General features: G+C 40.8%; 1 protein-coding gene across 6 annotated transcripts in view; it reads right to left on the bottom strand.

The window, feature by feature from the left end:
• PCDH7 (protocadherin 7) overlaps positions 1-19,523 on the bottom strand; it is a 400,111-nt gene that overhangs the window by 157,401 nt on the left and 223,187 nt on the right. The gene's annotated exons all lie outside the window — the stretch shown is intronic.

Here is a 19,523-nt window from a genome sequence, read left to right as displayed (position 1 = left end):
CTACAATTTGAGAAGTTTTGCTCACCCTCACGTCAACTTTGCACAAAGGCCATTATGGTGTGGATGTGGGTGGGACAGAGATGGGGGACACAACAGCAATGGCAGGTCAGTGAGTACATTTTCCCTTCACACATTTGTAAATCATGTGAGGAGAAGATGACCAAATAGAACCTTTGAGGGTAAAATCATGAACCAGTTCAGATCTCACCTCTGCCATGAACTTGGTCCATATTTTTAGTCAGGTCATTATTTCCTGGTCTCTGTCCCTAACTCAACATGAACAAGACAAACCATTTTACCTCACAGGATTGCTACAAGGACTCCCAAGTTAATGTATGCTAAAAGCTTACATACACAAACAAACAAATGACAAGAACAACAAAGGAAGAGCTTTTTGGTGTGCTCACACAGGAGTGATTGCATTTCAACAGGTCTTAATTCCTACAGCAACCTTTTCAGTTTCCTTAGAGCACACCCTTGACTCTACATTCCTTCCAAATGCTGGCCTCTAGTCACAATTAAGAGCATGCCAATTACCATACATTCAAGACCAGGGTTGGGACATCTGCTGAGAATTATCTCTGTAATTAGTTGAGCAAACTTATATTTAATCATTTTAACTGGGATATAACGAAATTAGCATGCACTTCTCAGGCACATCACTAATGTCTGTGTTTTGAATGACTCATGCGGCTTCCATCAACCTTAACTGCTTCCCTAGCCCATCCCTAGTCCACGACAGTGCGTGATTTTTTCCCTATAAATATGCAAAGATGCCCCCATACCCATTGTCCTTTTAATAAAGAGTATTTTACTCAAGTGTAAATCTACACTGATGTACACCGTATGATGTGTGTGACAGACATTTAAATAATTGTTTTAATAAATGAGTAATGCAACTAAAGCAAAAGCAAATCCAATAACATGGTGATTCCGTAACAAATGGAGCACAATTCAAGGCAGCTCATCTTTCTCTCTGCCTGTTCCCCATATTCACCAATTTTCATCTTTTTTTCAGCAAAGAATTTCTGTGCTTATTCCAATGTGCTTGTAGAACACTAAACATCTGGAAAAAAAAACACACTGAGAAGTGAAAAGGATGCTTGCCTGGGGATGGGAAGGAAAGGCTGTGCAGAGTTTTCCCTAGAGCCTCCAACACTTGGCCCTGAAGAGCGCTCATGGGCTTTTAATAGCTGCATGAGAGAAAGGAGTCAGCCTCTCCAGCAGTGCAACACTTTTATGGATGCAGCATGACCTGCTAAATATCTACATGCCATCTCACATTTAAAGGCCTAAGTTCCCTTCGAAGGATGTATGTTGACTGATAAATGAACTCCAGACTATGAATATGCCCAACTATGAAGCATTCCCGGTAGCACTGATACCTTGCCATCGATGGCACAAAAGACTGCGAATATGCTGTGGACAGAAAACAGAAAGAGATGTTCAAATTACTGCTCAGCAGACTAAACAACCTTGGATAAGTTAATCTCTGTCAAATTTACCTGCTTCATAAAGAAAGCTGCAGGGTGTCTTGGACCACAATTTTTTCCAGAGCAAAGGGATACTGGCTAGGAGCTATTTCCACTGAAGAACAAAAGCAGGTTTGACCAGCAAAAGCAGTATTAAGTAGGGATGCATGAGGAATCCAGTGTGGGGGTAGGAATCTGTCAGATTTCCTCAGCTTGGCTGCCCAGACTCTGGAATGCTTTCTCTTTTCCCTAAGCCCAACTTCCCTAAGTCCATCCAGCAGGAAGCAAGTTCAAGCAGAGTTCTGCTTCCATTCACAAGACTGGCAGGCTTTGTGTACTTGTACAAAGAATTACGTACTTTCCGTACTTTGCACAGAAAAACTGCTAGTGTTTGTGCATTTGATTTCAGTTCAACTCACTTCCTGGACAGGACAGACCATGGAAAAGAATTCTGGTGAGAGCAAGAGGTCCCATTCTGATCTTCATCACCTAGTTTCAAGCAGCTTCAGCACCCCCATCTACATTGTCTTAGTCTCTATAAATTTTCACATCTTGCAATTGTGGCCACTTAGCTCTTGCACCCCTCTCAAGAAAGAAAGAAAAGGGAGGACACTGATTTGCATAGCATTTGCAAATAATGATTACACATAAAATGAAATTTAGAAATACTCAGTATAATTTAACAATATGAATCATGTGAACATAGTTGAATTGGCCATGACCTGCATGTCTACTCAGCCAGATGTCCAACTTCAAGTCCCCATGCTCTATCCCATTTTCTGATTCTTGCTTTCAAACCAGGCAGCTGTTTAAACAGAGGACTGTCTTCTGGCAGTCTTTCGAATAGAAGGCTCTCCTGTGTAAAGAAGGATGCATTGGCCACCCTAACAAGAGATTTTATCTGTGAAGTGCTTCCTGTATTAAAGCTCAGATCCTAGACCTTGACACAGGTAAGCTGAGGGTGAAGTAGAGTTCCAATAGGTATCGCTGCAAAATGAAAACTTCCTGTCACGTTACTGTGCAGGTGAATGGAGCAACATGGGTTGAAACAACTGCACTGAGAGATTTGGGAAAGGGAAAGTGGCAGGCTCAGCCCAAGACATTTGCTGCAAGAGGCAGATAAGAGCATCCCCAGATCCCATCCCATGCCCAGCATACTGAAGATTAGCTCTGGGGATACAGGGCAGGCTACTCGGCACATGCAGTTCAGTCCTCCAGGAACTGGTTGCCACTGCTTTCCACCATATCTGGTGGGCCACCTGTTCCCAATCTCTGGCCTAATATAAAGGCTGTTGCTGGAAAAGGAATGCTGGTCAAATAGTCAGACTTAAGTTCAACCCAGATGACTGATTTTGCCAGGAAGGATATTGAGATAAAGAAAATGTACTGTTGAGGTTTAAGAGATTACTATTAAATGAAAACTTTTAAAGTTAGCTAAATGGATAATCTCTAACACATTAAGAACAGTGCAGTGGCATTTATATACACTTGGTCAGACAGGATGGTGCGCATGTGGTAGCAGTGGAATACGTAGCACGGCTGGCAAGACTTAGCAAGCTGGGTTGTTTTACTTTGGCTCTTTTTAGTCCAATAGCTGTCTCCAGGTTGCAGCATGATACCCTCACCTTTCCTATTACAGCTCTGCATAGAACGCTAAATAATACTGGCTTGCTGTTTCTGACCCAGGATCACATCCATTGGGAATTCTGATGGGTCATGCATTAGAGAGAAGGTTAACTGAGATGTCCTTTTCAGTTCTCCAGTGCAGCTGTTCTTGGTGTGCTTCGACAAATGGTGACATACTGATTATGGAAAATTACTTTGTAACATGATGTATATGTATACTGTCACAGTCAATGCTGTCTCCCAGTTGCTGAGGGTCTTTGGGAAAAGCACCCTCACCAAATCCTCTACCTCTAGGAATCATAGAATAGTAGAGTTGGAAGGGGCCATGAGGCCATTGGATCCAACCCCCTGCTGTTGCAGGACACCATGTTACACCATCCCACTCAGATGGCTGTCCAGTTTCTTTTTGAATCCCACCATCCCACAGTCTCTAGTGTGGGAGAGCCCACCACCTCTCTAGGAGTCTGTCTTCTTATTTCCATTGCTATCTGCTGCTATTGCTTCCTAACCAATTTGTCATCAGTTGCTTGCTTGACAAGCAAGGGGCCAGTATGCATGGTATCTAGACTGCTTTTTCACTACCACCATTGTCTGGACCATAGCAAGGAGCTATGAACAAGCTGGCTGGAATGGTGAAGAGGAGGGGTTATTATCAGTGGTCTGGATGGATGTGTGGGCCCTCAGTACACATGAGGGTAGCTATAAACTCTTGACGGAAGCCCCGAGTGTAGTTATATAGCACAGTCCTATATTTGTTTATTTAGAAATGCATCTCAATTTCACAAGTATGGCTTATTTCCAAGTAACTTTGGATAGGAGTATGGTTTTGGCTTCCCCAGTCCAGCCAAGAACCACAGGGGTGCCTGTGCAGATTCTTGTTGAGCAAACCTTGGATATGGATTCACACCCTAATGGTATCAAATCTGTTTCTCTTCTGTTTCAGTTACATGCTATTTCTCCATCAGATTTCCAAAGCAAGAGATCCTGAGCTGAGCAAGGGGTTAAACTAGATGATTTCCATGTTCCTGCCTATTCTAACACTTTATATTGCTAGGAATGTAAAAGTACATCCTCACCAGGTGGAAGTGGGCTATCCATTATACACAGTGCAATAGCACTTGAATATTTGGTTCAAGACCATGAAGCGTTAGAAAATAGGAGGCCATGAACTTTCAAGTTTTAAACAAGTCCAACTATGGCTGCAGTTCATGGGAACTACTCAGTAACGTGCACAGTTTACTGCTAGCAATCTGACGGCACACTCTAAGGAGTGACTGTGGTATCATGCCAGATAAAATTCTGAAAAGGATGCTGCACCATCCTGTTTCTCAAGCAGAAAAGATTGGACAAATGCTGGAGATTTATGATAGCATGCATATAAAACATTGCTGATGTGGAATGTTCTACGGGCACTGAAATCATGCCAGAGTTAGCTTTGGAGGATGGAAGCCTATTTATCCTGGACTACATATGTTTATACTGAAAAGACACCTGAGATTAAAAAGATCTCAGTGGAGGGGGGAAAAAAGCAAAATACAGCTCCTCCACTTTTGGAACACTAGACATCTGGACAGGCATGGATGCTATCCAGAGAAGCTTACCTTTGAACATATGCTTATATGGTTGTTGGAAAGAATAGGCTTCCGAATTGGGACAGATAAAAGTTGCTTATCCAGGCACTTCATCATTCCTTTATTCCCTTGTCAAACACAAAAGGCACATTCCAACATGCAAGACCCATTGGAATGCGTGACGACTGTGGCAAAGCCCAGCTTGTTAGGAAACCCTTCTTGAGGATTGCAGCCAAATTCTGGTCTGTCACCCACTTTATCATATACATTTTTGCCATCAATCACTTCTAATTTGTTTATGGAGTTGCTCATCCCAGGGTTTGGAACTAGCCCGTAACATTGTACTTTGCATAATGACTATAGAGCACACAAATCACATCGCTATCATTGATGTACTGGTTCATGTTTATCAGTGATGAATCCATTTCAGCAGATGCAATCTCAATTTTATTAAAACCATACCCTATCTGCGCATAGTGTCTAATACAGCAGGAAGGAGGGGAGGAGGAGAGCTGCATGCTAGTACTTGACTGATCACAAAGGTCTCCCATCATTCACAAAACAATGAATTGGATTTACTAGCCCCCCTCCGCCCAATTATGAAAGCTAAAAAGAGGAGAGGTTGGCATATGGAACAGGGTAGAATGCTGAGGCCAACAGCAGGATAATTGCATGAGCAAGGGCTGCTTTGCCAGGATGCTGGGGCACTGAAGGAATCTATCCTTTCAGCTGTAAAAAGAATTTCTAAGTGCACATGGGATTGTGGGTAGGGTTGATTACCTAAGCATAAAAGAAGGGTCATCATAGCCACAACTTTCCCCTTGATTAACGTATTTTAGACATGGACATGTTTTATTCCAGGGTACATTTTCTGAAAGAGAGACTTAACTCCATGTTATTTTTAGTGGGACCTAGATGTCTAATTACTTGAGATAATAGGACTGATTGACTGATGTGATTAATTACAGGTTAAAATTAACTACCAGCAGTTGCTTTGAATGTATGCATAAGGAAGGGTAAAAATAAGCAAATATTATTTATTCAGTATTAATCACTCATGTCACTCATTAAAGGTCATTCAATCATAATAAATCCTGTTAATAACAAAGCATGATTTTTTCTTGACTGGAGAAAGCAATTTCAGATTGCTTTTTTTAATATTCCAGCCCATGCATGATTTTGCTAGTGTTATATGGTCAAGAGAACCTGTTACCTTCTAATAACCTCTAATTTTCAACCATACTGAGATGCCATATTTATTCAGAAGGATTAAATCATCAGTCAGTGTCAGCTCCAACAATCAAAATGGCAGCCTCCTGAAGGTACAATTCTATGCAAGTTTAAACAAAAGAAAGTCCTACAATTCCCAATGCTGGCAGCTGTAAGACTTTCTTCTAAATATCCTTAGGATTGTGGCTTCAATTATTTACTGTTAGAGTCAAGTATGTTCAGAGGTATACAAACTATCATTTTATTATTTAATAACAGTGGAACAATAAGTCCACTGATAAAGTCATACCATATGAAGAAAAGGGGAAGCTCAAGCAAAGAAAGCCAAAATTCACAACAGAACTAAGGTGCAAACCCTATTCAGGCAAGCAAGAAGTACAGAAAATTGTCATTTCATATCATATGGAGAGGCTTTATGCAGTGCTTTACTTGTCTTCACCTTAAATGGTCACTCTCCAAAGTCTCAGCACAACGAAAGCAACAATAGAGGGGTAAACAGGACCATCACAGTCTGCCCCCTGATGTGCTTCAACAACACATTTTATCAAACACCGAATTAAGGCTCAAGACATTTACAAAAGTGGGTGTGATGAATATACGTGGGACAAGAAGATCGCACATCCCTAAGAGCCTGCTTCTGCTGCTTACCGAGTGATGCCTAAAATGGGATAAGCACAGACTTTCTGTCACTGTTGGGCTGACACATGCACTCCTCGACACTGCAAATAAGAAGGTGAACAGTGCATGTTTCTGACAAATGCACATACCTTGCATTATGGCACCACATTTAGTAGTGGGGAGTGCCAAGCAGGGCACCATACCGCACTGACCCATTGCTCCCTCAGTAACAGAGACCCGCAAACATGTGCCCAATCCCGACTCTGTGAATAAGGCTACTGTGGATGAAAGAGGTTGTTGGTTGAAGCCAAAGGTTTTTTGTTTTTGTTTATAAGAGGGAGAACACAGGAAATCCAAAATGGTTCAATAAACTATTAAAATACATATCAAACATATCCTTGGTGAAGTTCTCCAATTCAACATTCTCCATTATAAAGGCAGCCCCTTGATATGATTTCTGTAAGCAACTGGCAGTGGAAAAGGTGCATGCATTAAAATAATTGCATTTGAAAATCCGAATGTGAAACTGAGGTCTTCCATTCCCAGTATTTATTATGGATCATTTGACACAGATGGCATTTCTAAAGAGTTTGTTCATACAGTCATCCATGTAGAGATCTGATACATGTGTTGGAGCAGGCATGCACAATGCATATATGGAAACATTCATAAGCCCAGTTTGATTGTACTCTGCTTTTATTCTGTTTCCAGATGCCCTTCCAATCAAAATGCCAAGATTTGCCTAAATCAGGGCGAATGCCATCTCGATGTATGTGCATAGCATCCTCATCACATATTCTCCTGGACAAAAGAGATGGATCCTCATCCAGGTGAATGTATGAACCAACTGAATATCTTGGACTCATTGTCACCAAATTTATACTTGTAGCTGACAACGTAAATATCCATATCAGAAGTCTTACCCTACAATGATGTTAATGCAAAAGGTAAGATCTGGTTTATTATCTTTGCAAATTAGACAGAAATTTCAAAGTAAAATGGCCCAGCTTCATTAAGCAGAATATATGACAAATATATCCAAGAAATTGGTAAGTTTTCCATCCAAGTTTTATCAGCCCAGGCCTAAATTCATTCAATACTGAATGTTAATGATACATGAATATTAGAAGAGGGATGGAACATGACAGTGCATATGGAAAATGCTAGGTCGCCCTTTCCCTAAGAGAGCTGCTTTAACTCTAATTCACAGTCGAGTGTTTAAATTTACACTTGCATTAAGACTCGGAGAAATCTGAATAGAAATCTATATTGATTGTATATAGTGTCAATTTATGTACTGAGAATGTTCTGCATGTTCAAGCAAAATTCAGTTGTTAAAATGTACTTGGTCCAATCCTCAGGAATGTTTTGCTTCACAAACCCCATTGATATGTGTGGGGAGTGCACAAGAGCACTACCGATCTAGGAAAGAATGGGAATGCTCTCGTAATGCTCTCACTTATTTCAAAAGGGGTTTCCACAGGCAAATTTTCCAGTGGTTTGTGCTATTACTGGTCTGTGTTTAATTGGTTGAGAATGTTCAGAGAGTAGCAGTGTAACATAGAATAAGGTTTAGTGTGGATTTCTGGCCTTCTACACCCAGTAAAGTTTTCCCAGTGCTGTTGTTGTTGTTAGTTGTGAAGTCGTGTCTGACCCATCGTGACCCCATGGACAACATTCCTCCAGGCCTTCCTGCCCTCCACCATCCCCCGGAGTCCACCTAAGCTCACATCAACTGCTGCAGTGACTTCATTCTCTGCCGTCCCCTACTTCTTTTGCCATCTATTGTTCCCAGCATCCAGGGAGTTCTTCCTTCTCATTAGGTGGAAGGTACCTAAACATAATCTATCCATTTTGAATGGAAAACTCAGTCTTTTACAAATGAACAACAGTGCATAAACTCTTCCAACATAAACTGTAACATGCTTTCCCCCTCTAGCATGGAATAATTGGTTTGTTTGTTTAGATATGTCAACCCCGAGGCCCAGACGAATCAGTCTGCTTCCAGCCCATGTCACTCTCATGTATGTTCACTCATAAGTCAGTTCTGCCCTGCTGATGCATTAAACTGCATGCACATTTCCATTGTGGTATATTTAAATACAAATTTTGAACATACTTTCTCTTAAATTACACATAGCAAAATGCCTTTTGATAATATGTTGAGTTGAAAAAACAACTTCTGAAACCTGCTAAATCAAGTTGATAGCTATGTTCTGATCTGCACATCATTGCAGGAGATATAGATCAGGCCAGTTCATACTGGAATTTACAAAATCCCTCAAGCATCGCTAAATAACCCTATCAAATCCATGGTCGTGTGAATGGAAAAAGAAAGCATTTTAATTCTGAAATACACCAAGGAAATGTCTGCTCAAGACTTCTGATCCCTGATTCTATCCTAGAAGCATCAAAGACTGTATGGTGGATGAGGGGGTCTTAGCCACAGCCATCATGTGAGAGCAGTAGCAAAAGAAGCAATATGGGATATTGTGGTGCACTGAATGAAAATGCCCAGGACCATTTAGAAGACTGGTGTATAATTAAAGGGGTGGACAGAAGATAGATCAGATCTATCAGCAGGTGTTTGGGTACTTAGCAGTAGATGGAGAAGCATTTCTGACCTCCAATTGGCTAACAGCAGCAGCAGCTAAAAAGCTACTATCACCTACAGAGTTTGTTGAAAAAGAATACTTGAGGGCAGGGGACTACAAGTGGACTTTGTGTGAAAGGACTTGTGTGCTTGATTTTGCTACCAGTCACACATTCCTGGGCTGACCACATGCTCTGTTTTCTGTACTTCTTGGAAAATGTCCTTCTGTTGCAGTCACTATTTTGTACCTGGCTGATGGAACTCTAGGCTACAATAAAACACAAAGGAGGTCTTCCAAGCCTGAAATATGCAGATGCAGATCATGCTAAAACTTTCAGCTAAGCATTCTGTAATTCATGGGGGGGGGGGGGGATCAGAGGATAGTTTGAATTTGCCCAGAACAAATATGAAACATAACCTAAACAAAAGGAAATAGCATAGCCTTTCAAAACTGTATTTTAAACATTTAAATCATCTGGTCCTCATACAGTAGTTAGCTTTTTCTTTGAAAAAAAAGAAGAAAAAGCTCTGAGCTTGGAGTTGGGGATCCATACTTACAGCACCCTCCCTCTTCCCATAGCTGGCCTGGAAAGATTCATGCTGAGATCATAGGGTTTTAGATACTGGTTTAAGGGGTAGTGACTGCCACAATATGAGACATCCTGCTTCAGCTTCATTCCCCACTCCCCACCCCCAAATTTCTACAGTCAGAAAGCCAAAATTGGCCATTAGTCCCATATCTAACCAGGGAGGTTGCCCAATCAAAATCTGTGATCAGATTAGTCTGACTAGATTTGTTGTTCACAAATCCATCTTAGCTTCTAGTAATCACTACACAGATTTCAAAGTGTTTGCAAATTGACAGCTTTACAAACTGCTCCAGAATTTTCCCAGGGACTGATGTCAGACTGAATGGGCAATAGTTCCTAGTTTCCTCTTTTTTTCTCTTGTTGAAGATAATGAGACCATTTGCCTTCCTCATCTTGAACTTCACCTGCCCTCCATGACTGAGTCTAAATTACAGAAACCCACATTTCAGTCAAACATCTCAAAAAATGCAATCCATGGAGTCCGAAAATGGAACCAACTGCCTAGGAAGGAAATGGGCTGCCTGCACTGCAAGTATTCAGCTGGAGACTATACTGCTATCTGTCAGAGATGCTTTAAGCTGGATTCCTGCACTGAGCAGAGGGTGGAAATGTCCCAATGTGTCCTTTCCAATGTATGATTCTATATGGAAGGAATGAGTATAGTGTAGTGTGGTTAAGAGCAAAGGACTGGGACTCAGGAAATCTGAGTTCTAGTTCCCTCTCAGCCATGGGGCTCACTGGGTGACCTTGGGCCTCTCAAAGACTATCAGAAGGATAAGACTGAGAGGAGTAGAATTATGTAAGCTGCCTTGAAAAAAGGTGGGATATAAATATAATAAATACATAAAATATATCCTGTCTCTAATGAAGATCCTTACAATACTGTACGCTCCCCACAAACTTTATCGTGGTTTTGGAGGAAAAGCTTTTTGCCCAGCTTTGGGGAAAGGGTGCAGCTAGTGCTACACCTAAATCTGTCCTCTAGTGACTAGAAAGTCTTCTTCCATACGAGAGGATCTCTCCATCTGCCTCATTCACAAGGCATTTCAGAATTTCTTTTGCATTTATTTGGGCAGAGATTTTGCACTTACCTGATCAGTACAAAGTGGCTGAGGGTACATTTCCCTGCCCCTTTATCTTATACCTTTCTTCTTTGTTGTGTAAGTATAATGGCCAACCACTTGTACAACAGAAAGATTAGGCGGAACTGCCCTAGCTGTACCTGAATTTGTGACCCGACACCCTTGGATCTGCCTTCTAATTTCCTAACTCTTTCAGAGAGAAGCTTGTTCTCACCTGCTTCCCTAAAAGATTTCAGGGCTTTTGTTATCAATGAAAATTCATATTTCTCCTAGCATATGCCTTTTTGTACACATTTCTATCATGGAACCTATTTTTGCATTTTTTTTTAATTGGAGGATTGACAGCACAAATAGAAAGAAGTGTGAAAACAGGAGGACTAATATGCACTCCAGTTTGCATATTAGTCTGGGAACTAGGAATTAAAGGCCCAATTGAGCTGAGATGCCCATATGCCTCTGAACTTGGAGGATTACAGACATCCCACAGGAAGCAGAAGCAGCAGCAGAGGCAAGTTTTGCTTTCCCACTCCCCCTGCTCTGCTTTTCTGCTAGATGGCTGTTTTCAGCTGCCTGAATGGGAAAATTTTAGAGAGGTGGGAAGGAGTCTACCAAGGACACAGGAAAAATCACACCCTGGCCGTTGCAGTCTCTTCCCCTTCTTGCCCCCAGAATCCCCTATTCAGAAGTTGTGTTTTCACCATTAGAGAGGGAGCTGGCTTACTAATTTCCCTGCTACCTGCAAGGTGGGGAAAGGGAACTAAGCACATAATCCTAGCTCTGAGTTCAGCTTTGGATCTGGGAATCAAAAGTACTCTCTACTCCCCTAGATGCTGTCTAGAAGCCATAGGATTCTTTCCCGGGTGGCATTTGTATTTGATCCAAATAAATGTCTTCTCTCCCCCTCAATTTGCCAGTATGCTTGGTAAAGTGAGTGCAAAATAATTCCAAATCGCCTATTTCCTTTAGAAATAAAGAGTTACAATAACCAGTAACTGAGAATATGAAAGCATGGTTTGGCTGCATGGTCAAATGAACAAGAAAATGTTACTTCAATTTAATAAATAAACAAACAAACTTCACTGGATCCAAATTAGGCACATTTGGATAGTAATCTGGATGAAGCCATTAGCATTTTGCTACTTTTGCATAAGTCTGTGAATATAAGCCTTGAAAATATGTAAGCTGATCACGGCATAGCCTGAAGCACCATGTTCAGTACACCATCAGTCTCTTTATCTCTATCTGTTTGCTTTGATCCACACTCTGATCTATATTTTCAATAAAATGTGCATTGGCATGAAAGACTAGCTGGACAGCACAGCACTATGGCAGTGAGCATGCTGCTAGAGACCTGAAATGCCAAACGGCAATAGTGAGCATGGTTGTGTGTGTAACAGACTTCTAGAGCTTCCACACCGTATGTCACTAACCAAGTTTCTCAAACAAGTCTCTCATCTCTACCTGCACTTAAAGGGTGGAATACTGAGTTTCCACCCTATATATCCCATAAGCAGAGGTCCCATGAGCAGGTATCTGATAATTCTTCTCTAATTAGTTTGGAGATGCTCAAGTACATCACTAGAGGTGGTTCCGTGGCACTGCCATGGAAGGGCCAGAAACTGGCAAGATATGGTTCCTCTTTTGGCCACCATTGCCGAAGGAAGTCCTTCTGCAAATGGGAGGCACACTTCTGTTTCTGGAAAGAAAACTCTAGATCCAAGACAAAATATTTGGTGCAAGCTAAGGTTCATATACATCCCTTTCAATCTTAGGATCTAATTTAGAACACCTGATCTATGAAAGAAGTGTATCCTTACTATAACTAAGTGCATAGTTTTGTTCATCATTGTAATATACATGTGTATTCCACATCAGTATCTAAGGACTTTGCATTTGCCTACAGATGGGGCTCCTACAGAAAAGAAAGGAAAGAAAAATATTTTCATGCATTTCAGTATTACTAGTAGGAAATCAGTTTTGAATGGTGATTGAACTATATTTTCTCTTTAGACAACAGTACAACACAGATTCTATTTTTAAATTTATTTATGACTTTAGTTTTAGAATGCTGCCAATTTCACTGATATGCAGGTTTCCTTGCAAAAAAGAAAAGATGTTACAGGGCATATACATGGCTGCATTTTTGTTCTGAAGTCTGTGGAATCAATGAGATGTTCCAAGCATGGCCACTTTGCAGCCATTCCTGCAGTGCGGAAGATGTGTGTGGGTGTTCCCCTCCCCACACATAACATTCCCAGGACTCCAATTGTGTGGTATAGCAGTATGACATTTCGTATTATATGTGGACAAATTAAAATACAATGCTATTAGTGGTATTTATAACAGCCCCATCCCACTTGATAAATGAAGCCACATGAATAAGATCCTAAAACCAATTAAAGCTCTGGCATATCCACCAGCATTTTGAATATGCAATTAAAATATTTCAAAATGTCATTTTTGGTAGTTCTGCATGGAAGACAGGCTGATTATGAATACTTTATTTTGTTAAATCATTCCTGTACATAAATAGAAAAGTTCCCAGCTGTTAGAGATGATCAACCATTTGACATAACTTTTTTTTTTTTTTGCAAGCTTTGTAACTATCATTGCAATAGGTAAATTTATATTGGCTTCAGTTTTTCTATACTTTTGTTGCTATTACTTCTCACAAGGAACAGCATTTCTACAGACTCCATTAATATCTAAATGAATGATTAATTGCCTATAATGTGCACAGTGAATTGAATTAATCAAGCTTTCACCTGGTACAGTGCAATCCACATTTAGCTATACGATGCAATACAGCTAAATAATTACTTTTTAAAAAACAGAAATTTGGTTCCAAATTTTGCAAAAGTGAAAAATATGATTTTAGTGGTTATGATGGTAGTGATGGTGGAACTCAAACAAAACAAGAAATGCTTTTATCCCAGGAACAAAGTATTATTTAACTGAATAAAATAACAGAAATACATAAGCATGACAGTAGTTATTCCACTGAAACTGGTACTTACTTTTCCCCCTACCAACATGGTAAATTACTGCACTGTACTGCACTGTACATAAATCGCAAGCTTAAAAGATGGCACATATGTCTAGTGCAGTTCAAGTGCAGATCCCATGGAGGTAATGTGGGGAACCTAACAGAGAGGAGCATATGGAGGAGAAGAACATTAGCGGCCCTAAGCCACTTAGGTGTTGCTTTACTTAGTCATGCTAGCATGCATGGAAGAACATGGCCACTCCAAGATGTTAAGGATGTCAGTGAGAGAGAACATACACATACAACTACGTGTCTTGTGCTTATAAGGGAACTCCGTGGAGGTAGTAAATGAAATGGATATGCAAAATCACCAGCAAAGCCACTCTGCAGAACTTTGACTCATCTAAGTTTGTCTGGATTAATATTTCTACATGTCTGTCTGACCAGACATGTTTGAATTCATTACAACATTTCACTTTAGCCAAAAATCGGTGGCTACTCCAGTCCAAGATCTTATTCGCTTTAACCACTTTATGGAAAGATTCTTCAATAGCCACCTCCAAAGCTCATTCCAACGATGTTGGTGAGAGGTGAACAAAAGCACAGGTTATCTAACAACTAACATTAATAGGTTCTGTGGTTCCAAGTAGGGACTCACCAGAGAAATCAAAAATGTTTTTACTAGTATCCTATTCATCGTTCACTGAAGTTTTTGATTTACAGTAAGGTCACAGAATCATAGAAAAATAGAATTGGAAGGGGCCATGAAGGCCATTGAGTCCAACCCCCTGCTGTTGCAGGACACCATGTTATACCATCCCACTCAGATGGCTGTCCAGTTTCTTTTCGAATGTCTCTAGTGTGAGAAATCCCACCACCTCTCTAGGCAGCTGGTTCCACTGTTGTATTGCTCTGATGTATTTAGAAACTATGTGTGTACTTACCATATTTATATACCGTCTCCATCACGGAGCTCAAGGCAACACATGCGGTTCCTTGCACTCTACTATATCCTCACAACAACTTGTGAAGTAGGCTAGCTGGAGACAGAGTAACAGGCCGAAGGTCACCTAGAGAACTCCATGGCTAAGCAAAGATATGAACTGGAGACATCCTGGCTGCAGCCTAACAGTAGCCATTACACTGCACTGGCTCTGTAAAGTGATCTCTGAAGTTTTGGCAGTAGCAATGTTCTCTGTGACTGTCAATGAGGGCTGCATTTTGGGTAAGCAAGTCATGAGAAAAAGAGGGAGTGCAGGTGGAAAACAGCTGTTAGTGTTCACATTTTATTTGGCATGTGGATTATGACATTCACACACGACAGCACCCAGATACTGCTCAGCTGAGTCTTGCCATATTTTTGAAGACAGGAATGATAAAATTATAGCTGCATCTTACCAATGTTGTTTTCAGAACACAAGGATGCTTGGAATAGGAAATATGAGCACCAACCATAGAGGAATTTAAATTTCTATTTATGAAAACCCACATCCTTCTTTAGGTATTTCTTTCAATGTAGTCAGCATTCCCCCTGGAAAAAGATGTGGGGTTGGATTTTTAGTAGTGCTTAATGAGGCCTGATCATTGTGCTCTAAGGAAGATCAATGGTGCAAGTCTACCTGGATTCTGTACATTTGATGTTCCACCCACACACAAAAATTATTTTCTCCAGGAATCCCCATCTCTAAGCAATTGTAGAGAGCACAAAAGCTATTGATATTCCAGCACAGAACTAAGAATCAAAAGCTAGTCTCCAGGGTGCAGGAAAAAGGTCTATTAATGGTGCATTGTGAATTCAGTAAAGGTAGTCGCCTAACACAACAACTGAGCCCAATGTTTATAGACACAACTGATTTTCTTTCACTATAACATTGCAACTGGCATGGCTATCCATGTTATGGATATCCTCAATTGTGCACTATATATATTTGTAGACTTCCTTTGTGTGTTACAGCTCCCCTCTATGCTTTCAGCAGGGCATGCTAAAACTGAATTTAAGAACACACACGGGTGTGTGAGCACAGACATGCACACTGATTACATTTTATATATAATTTTCAGTTTTTAACATTGCATTCTTTGCTGCCTGTTCGTTTCACATTTATTCTGTTTTATGCTGCTGATACTGTTTAACTAGTGCTGTCATATTATTATTAGACTGTCAGGCCGTGCTTTTATGGATTGTAAATACTTTATAACACAATTTTATTTTTTTAAACATTATGGGATGTTTTGGGAGGGTGAATCCTGAAAGAAGACTTGCAGAGACTAAAATCAAGCTATGCATAAATGCAGGGACAATCCACTCTGACTATCCTGTGCACAAAAGGCATATACCCATGAGTGATGGAGGTGATTTTTCACCTCTCTGTTGTGTCTGCTGTGCATGTGCTCATTTCCTCTATATAGGTTTTTGAGACTCTGTAAACATCTTCCACTGCTGGGGGTGTGACAAGGGCTGGAAAGACCAAAGCATACTGAATGTCCTGGCCTGTCCTTTCCCCTCCTTGCTCCCCATCTACCAGTATGGTACCTTTTCCCTCTCCCAGAAGTTATGTTTGTGATCTCCCAAGCCCCAGCCCAGCACTCCTAACCACTACACCACACTGTCTCTCCTAATTAAAGAGTTACCACTCTTCCTCATATAAATAACCACACTACCTCTGAAGAACGGTATTTCCCAATGGCAGCACATAGGGGCTATGCCTGTGTGCCCCCAATCTTGCCAACACCCCTATCAAACATCATTTTCTCCTATTCAATCCAGAAGTAGCTCTTCTAGATGCCACAGCTTTCCAGAAAACATCTCCATCCTATCCTAAACACATCAAACAATTGTTTAATAGGGCCAAGATTTCTCAAGACTTTAATAGGTCCAAGATTTCTTCTAGCCTTGCTGAACATGTTTGGAAACTGTACCTCTTGCAAGCTGGTAAAAACAACAACAACAACACACACTGAGCTAAATGGATGCCACGAGCAGGTCTCTTCTCTCTTTCCCTCTCCAGTAAACTCAAACAAAACCTGAGCAGAGTAGTTCTTTGATTAAAACGTAACTAGTTTAGATCAAAGTAGAGTTCCTGTTGAGTCGTGGGAGAAGCATCTGCCCATGTGAAGAGCTGAATCCAAACTGAAACTTCTCCCGCCTTCCCTTCCTTTTCAGTAAAGCTTCTGACTTGACCTCCAGGGTGGTTCCTGCTGCTTGCAGGCTAGAAGGAGGAAATGCCGGATGCTTTGTAACATGCTTGTTTATATCACCAGCCCTCTCCTGACCAGGTCAAGGTGCTCTCCCTGCATCCCCTACTCCTCCAGCCCCCAAAACCTTCTTCCCTTTCCAAGGCAAGCTGATTCTCACCCTCTGCCTGAGAAACACCACTAGATAACCTTGAAACAGTCAAATCCTCTGTCCCCCCACCCAGTCCTCTGCCTCCTCCTCAGAACTGGACAACTTCATCTGAGCAGACTGTAAAGTGAGAGAGAAGATGCCTTCCCACCACACAGACACAATGCATATTTGGTGTGATGCAGAATGACTTTTCATACATTCTGATTATGAAAGGCAGTGGCTTGCCCAGACCATGCAATAAAGTTTCTGGGGGCCCTGGGATTAAAACTAATCCAAATTGATACTTAACCAGGGCCAGGGATAAGCAATTCAGGAAAACAGGTGAGGTTTTGGTTCTGACTCATGTCCAAATAAAATTCAAACTTCAGCTTTTGCACAGAAATGGAATATATTTTTGTGTTCACTTTCATGTGCATTTTCCCCAATATATATTTCCCATTAAAATTAATGTGTTTGTATGCACTCTTTAATTTGTGCACATTTCTTGAACACTTTTCTTGAACAGCTTCTCCTATGAAATGTGTAGCCTTTAGACCACTAATTGCATCTGAGTTTGCCTTTGATCCCCAGAGGAGCAAATTGGATAAAGTCTGTCCAAAACTAAACTGAAACGATATTCCTGCTCCTACTCTCTCCACACCATACTGGTTTTCCCTTCAGCTGAGTAAAGATCTGTAATCACCTGTACAGGAAAGGCATTTTCTGCTTCATGGGGATTTGAAAAACAAATGAGTAACAAGCTGTGTGAATGATTTGCTGTTGTTGTTTCATTGTTTCATTTGTTTTCATTTTTAGTCATCCCAAGAATTTCTTCATTCATTAGTGAAATCACGTTTGCTTCATTACTCCCATTCATATTTATGTTGCACGCACTTGCTTAAGCTTGCTGTTGCCAGCACCTGTAATGCCAATGCGGTTTCTCTCGCAAGCAGTCGACTTTTCATTTATCCACAGAGTGCCCAAACGCTCCTCATTGTGGGCCATTTTGTGTGCAGGTGGAAGGACAGGTGGACGGCAGCTGCCACAGAATAACAACAATGAAGAACATTTGAGGCCAGGTAAAGTAGCCATGGAGGCCTCCCCTAACCCCGGATCACATCAATGCAGGAAATGCTGGCTGCCAAAGGGAGTAACAAAAACATGCATAAGTCCTTTTCTCTCTTACTGCATTTGTTTCAGAAAAGCAACCTGAATCACATCTGCTTCTTTTTTCCTACTTCATCAAAAGATAAATGCACACTCATACTGATTAAGTATATGTGAAACGCATGCCAAAATATATTTTAAATATTTTTTGCTGATGGCATTAAAAAGTTTGTACGATGCTGGGGAAAATGTTTCGGAAAGGAAGGTGACTATGTAGAAAAGTGATGTAATTTGTTTTTGAAATTGTTAATACATAGAGCTTAAAAAAGTGTGGAAACTTTTTGAGGAACCCTCGTACCGTTATGCTTCAAAAGCAAGATACTCAAAAGAGTTCGGAGCAAAAAATACACATTGGTTTGTTTGTCGGTTTGTTTCATTCAAAGTATAATGTCTGAGACATGGACCATGCCACTGCAGACTGCTTGAATGGGGTGAGTAACTATTTTTGAAAGTTTTTCAGTGTTAAATGGCACGCACACAGTGATGTAGTACAACAAAAAAATAGCAAAGTGTAGCCTCATCCCACTTATATTCCTAAGGGAACTTTCCTATGCAAAGCAGCGGTAAATCACATCCTCCCGCACATGTCCTATATGAAGACATAAAGTGTGGAATCTCTAGGACCACATTCAGATTAAGATGTGGAGTAACTCTCAGAGATTGACAGAATCACCACAGGATTTATGAATGCTTTCTTCTGCTGCAGTCAGAACTTCGACTTGATTTCAGGTTTCTGTGAGCCTATGCCTTTTGACCTCACTGGCATTTTCTGTTTTTGCCACGTCTACTCCTAAAGAATGTTGCATCCTTAACTTTTATTTTTATTAGAAAAGAAATGTCTATTAAGCTAGTTTTATTTCCAAATGCTGGCTGTGGCAGAATATTGGAAATATGTAATGGCTCCAGCCCACAGTCTTATATTAACTCAGCAAGCCATTCACTGTTAACTCTCTTAATTATATAGGTATGCAGGCAGCTGTATGAAAAGGGCATGAATGTGTTCCATTTAGTTCAGGTGAATCACAGAAAGAAAAGATAAATGATTGCACACACTAAACCTCAACATTCTGTTGCTTAGATAATGGACATGGCTGAGCTAATAACTTGAAACCTGACATCTGTGACCTATTTGATGAGATCTACAAATGTGCCTAATTTCAGACTGATTGAACCAAAATTTCTACTCATATGGTCTTTGTTTCTTTGTCCAAGTAGCTCTGGGAAGTGCAAAAAGAAAGGATCTGAGCAGCTGATAGAGCCCCT

This window comes from Varanus komodoensis, unplaced genomic scaffold, assembly GCF_004798865.1.
Source record: "Varanus komodoensis strain SLA01 unplaced genomic scaffold, ASM479886v1 scaffold9, whole genome shotgun sequence".
In the NCBI taxonomy this organism is placed as follows: Eukaryota; Metazoa; Chordata; class Lepidosauria; order Squamata; family Varanidae; genus Varanus; species Varanus komodoensis.
Note: the sequence above shows the minus strand (reverse complement) of the source record. Positions and strands in the feature narration are given on the sequence as shown.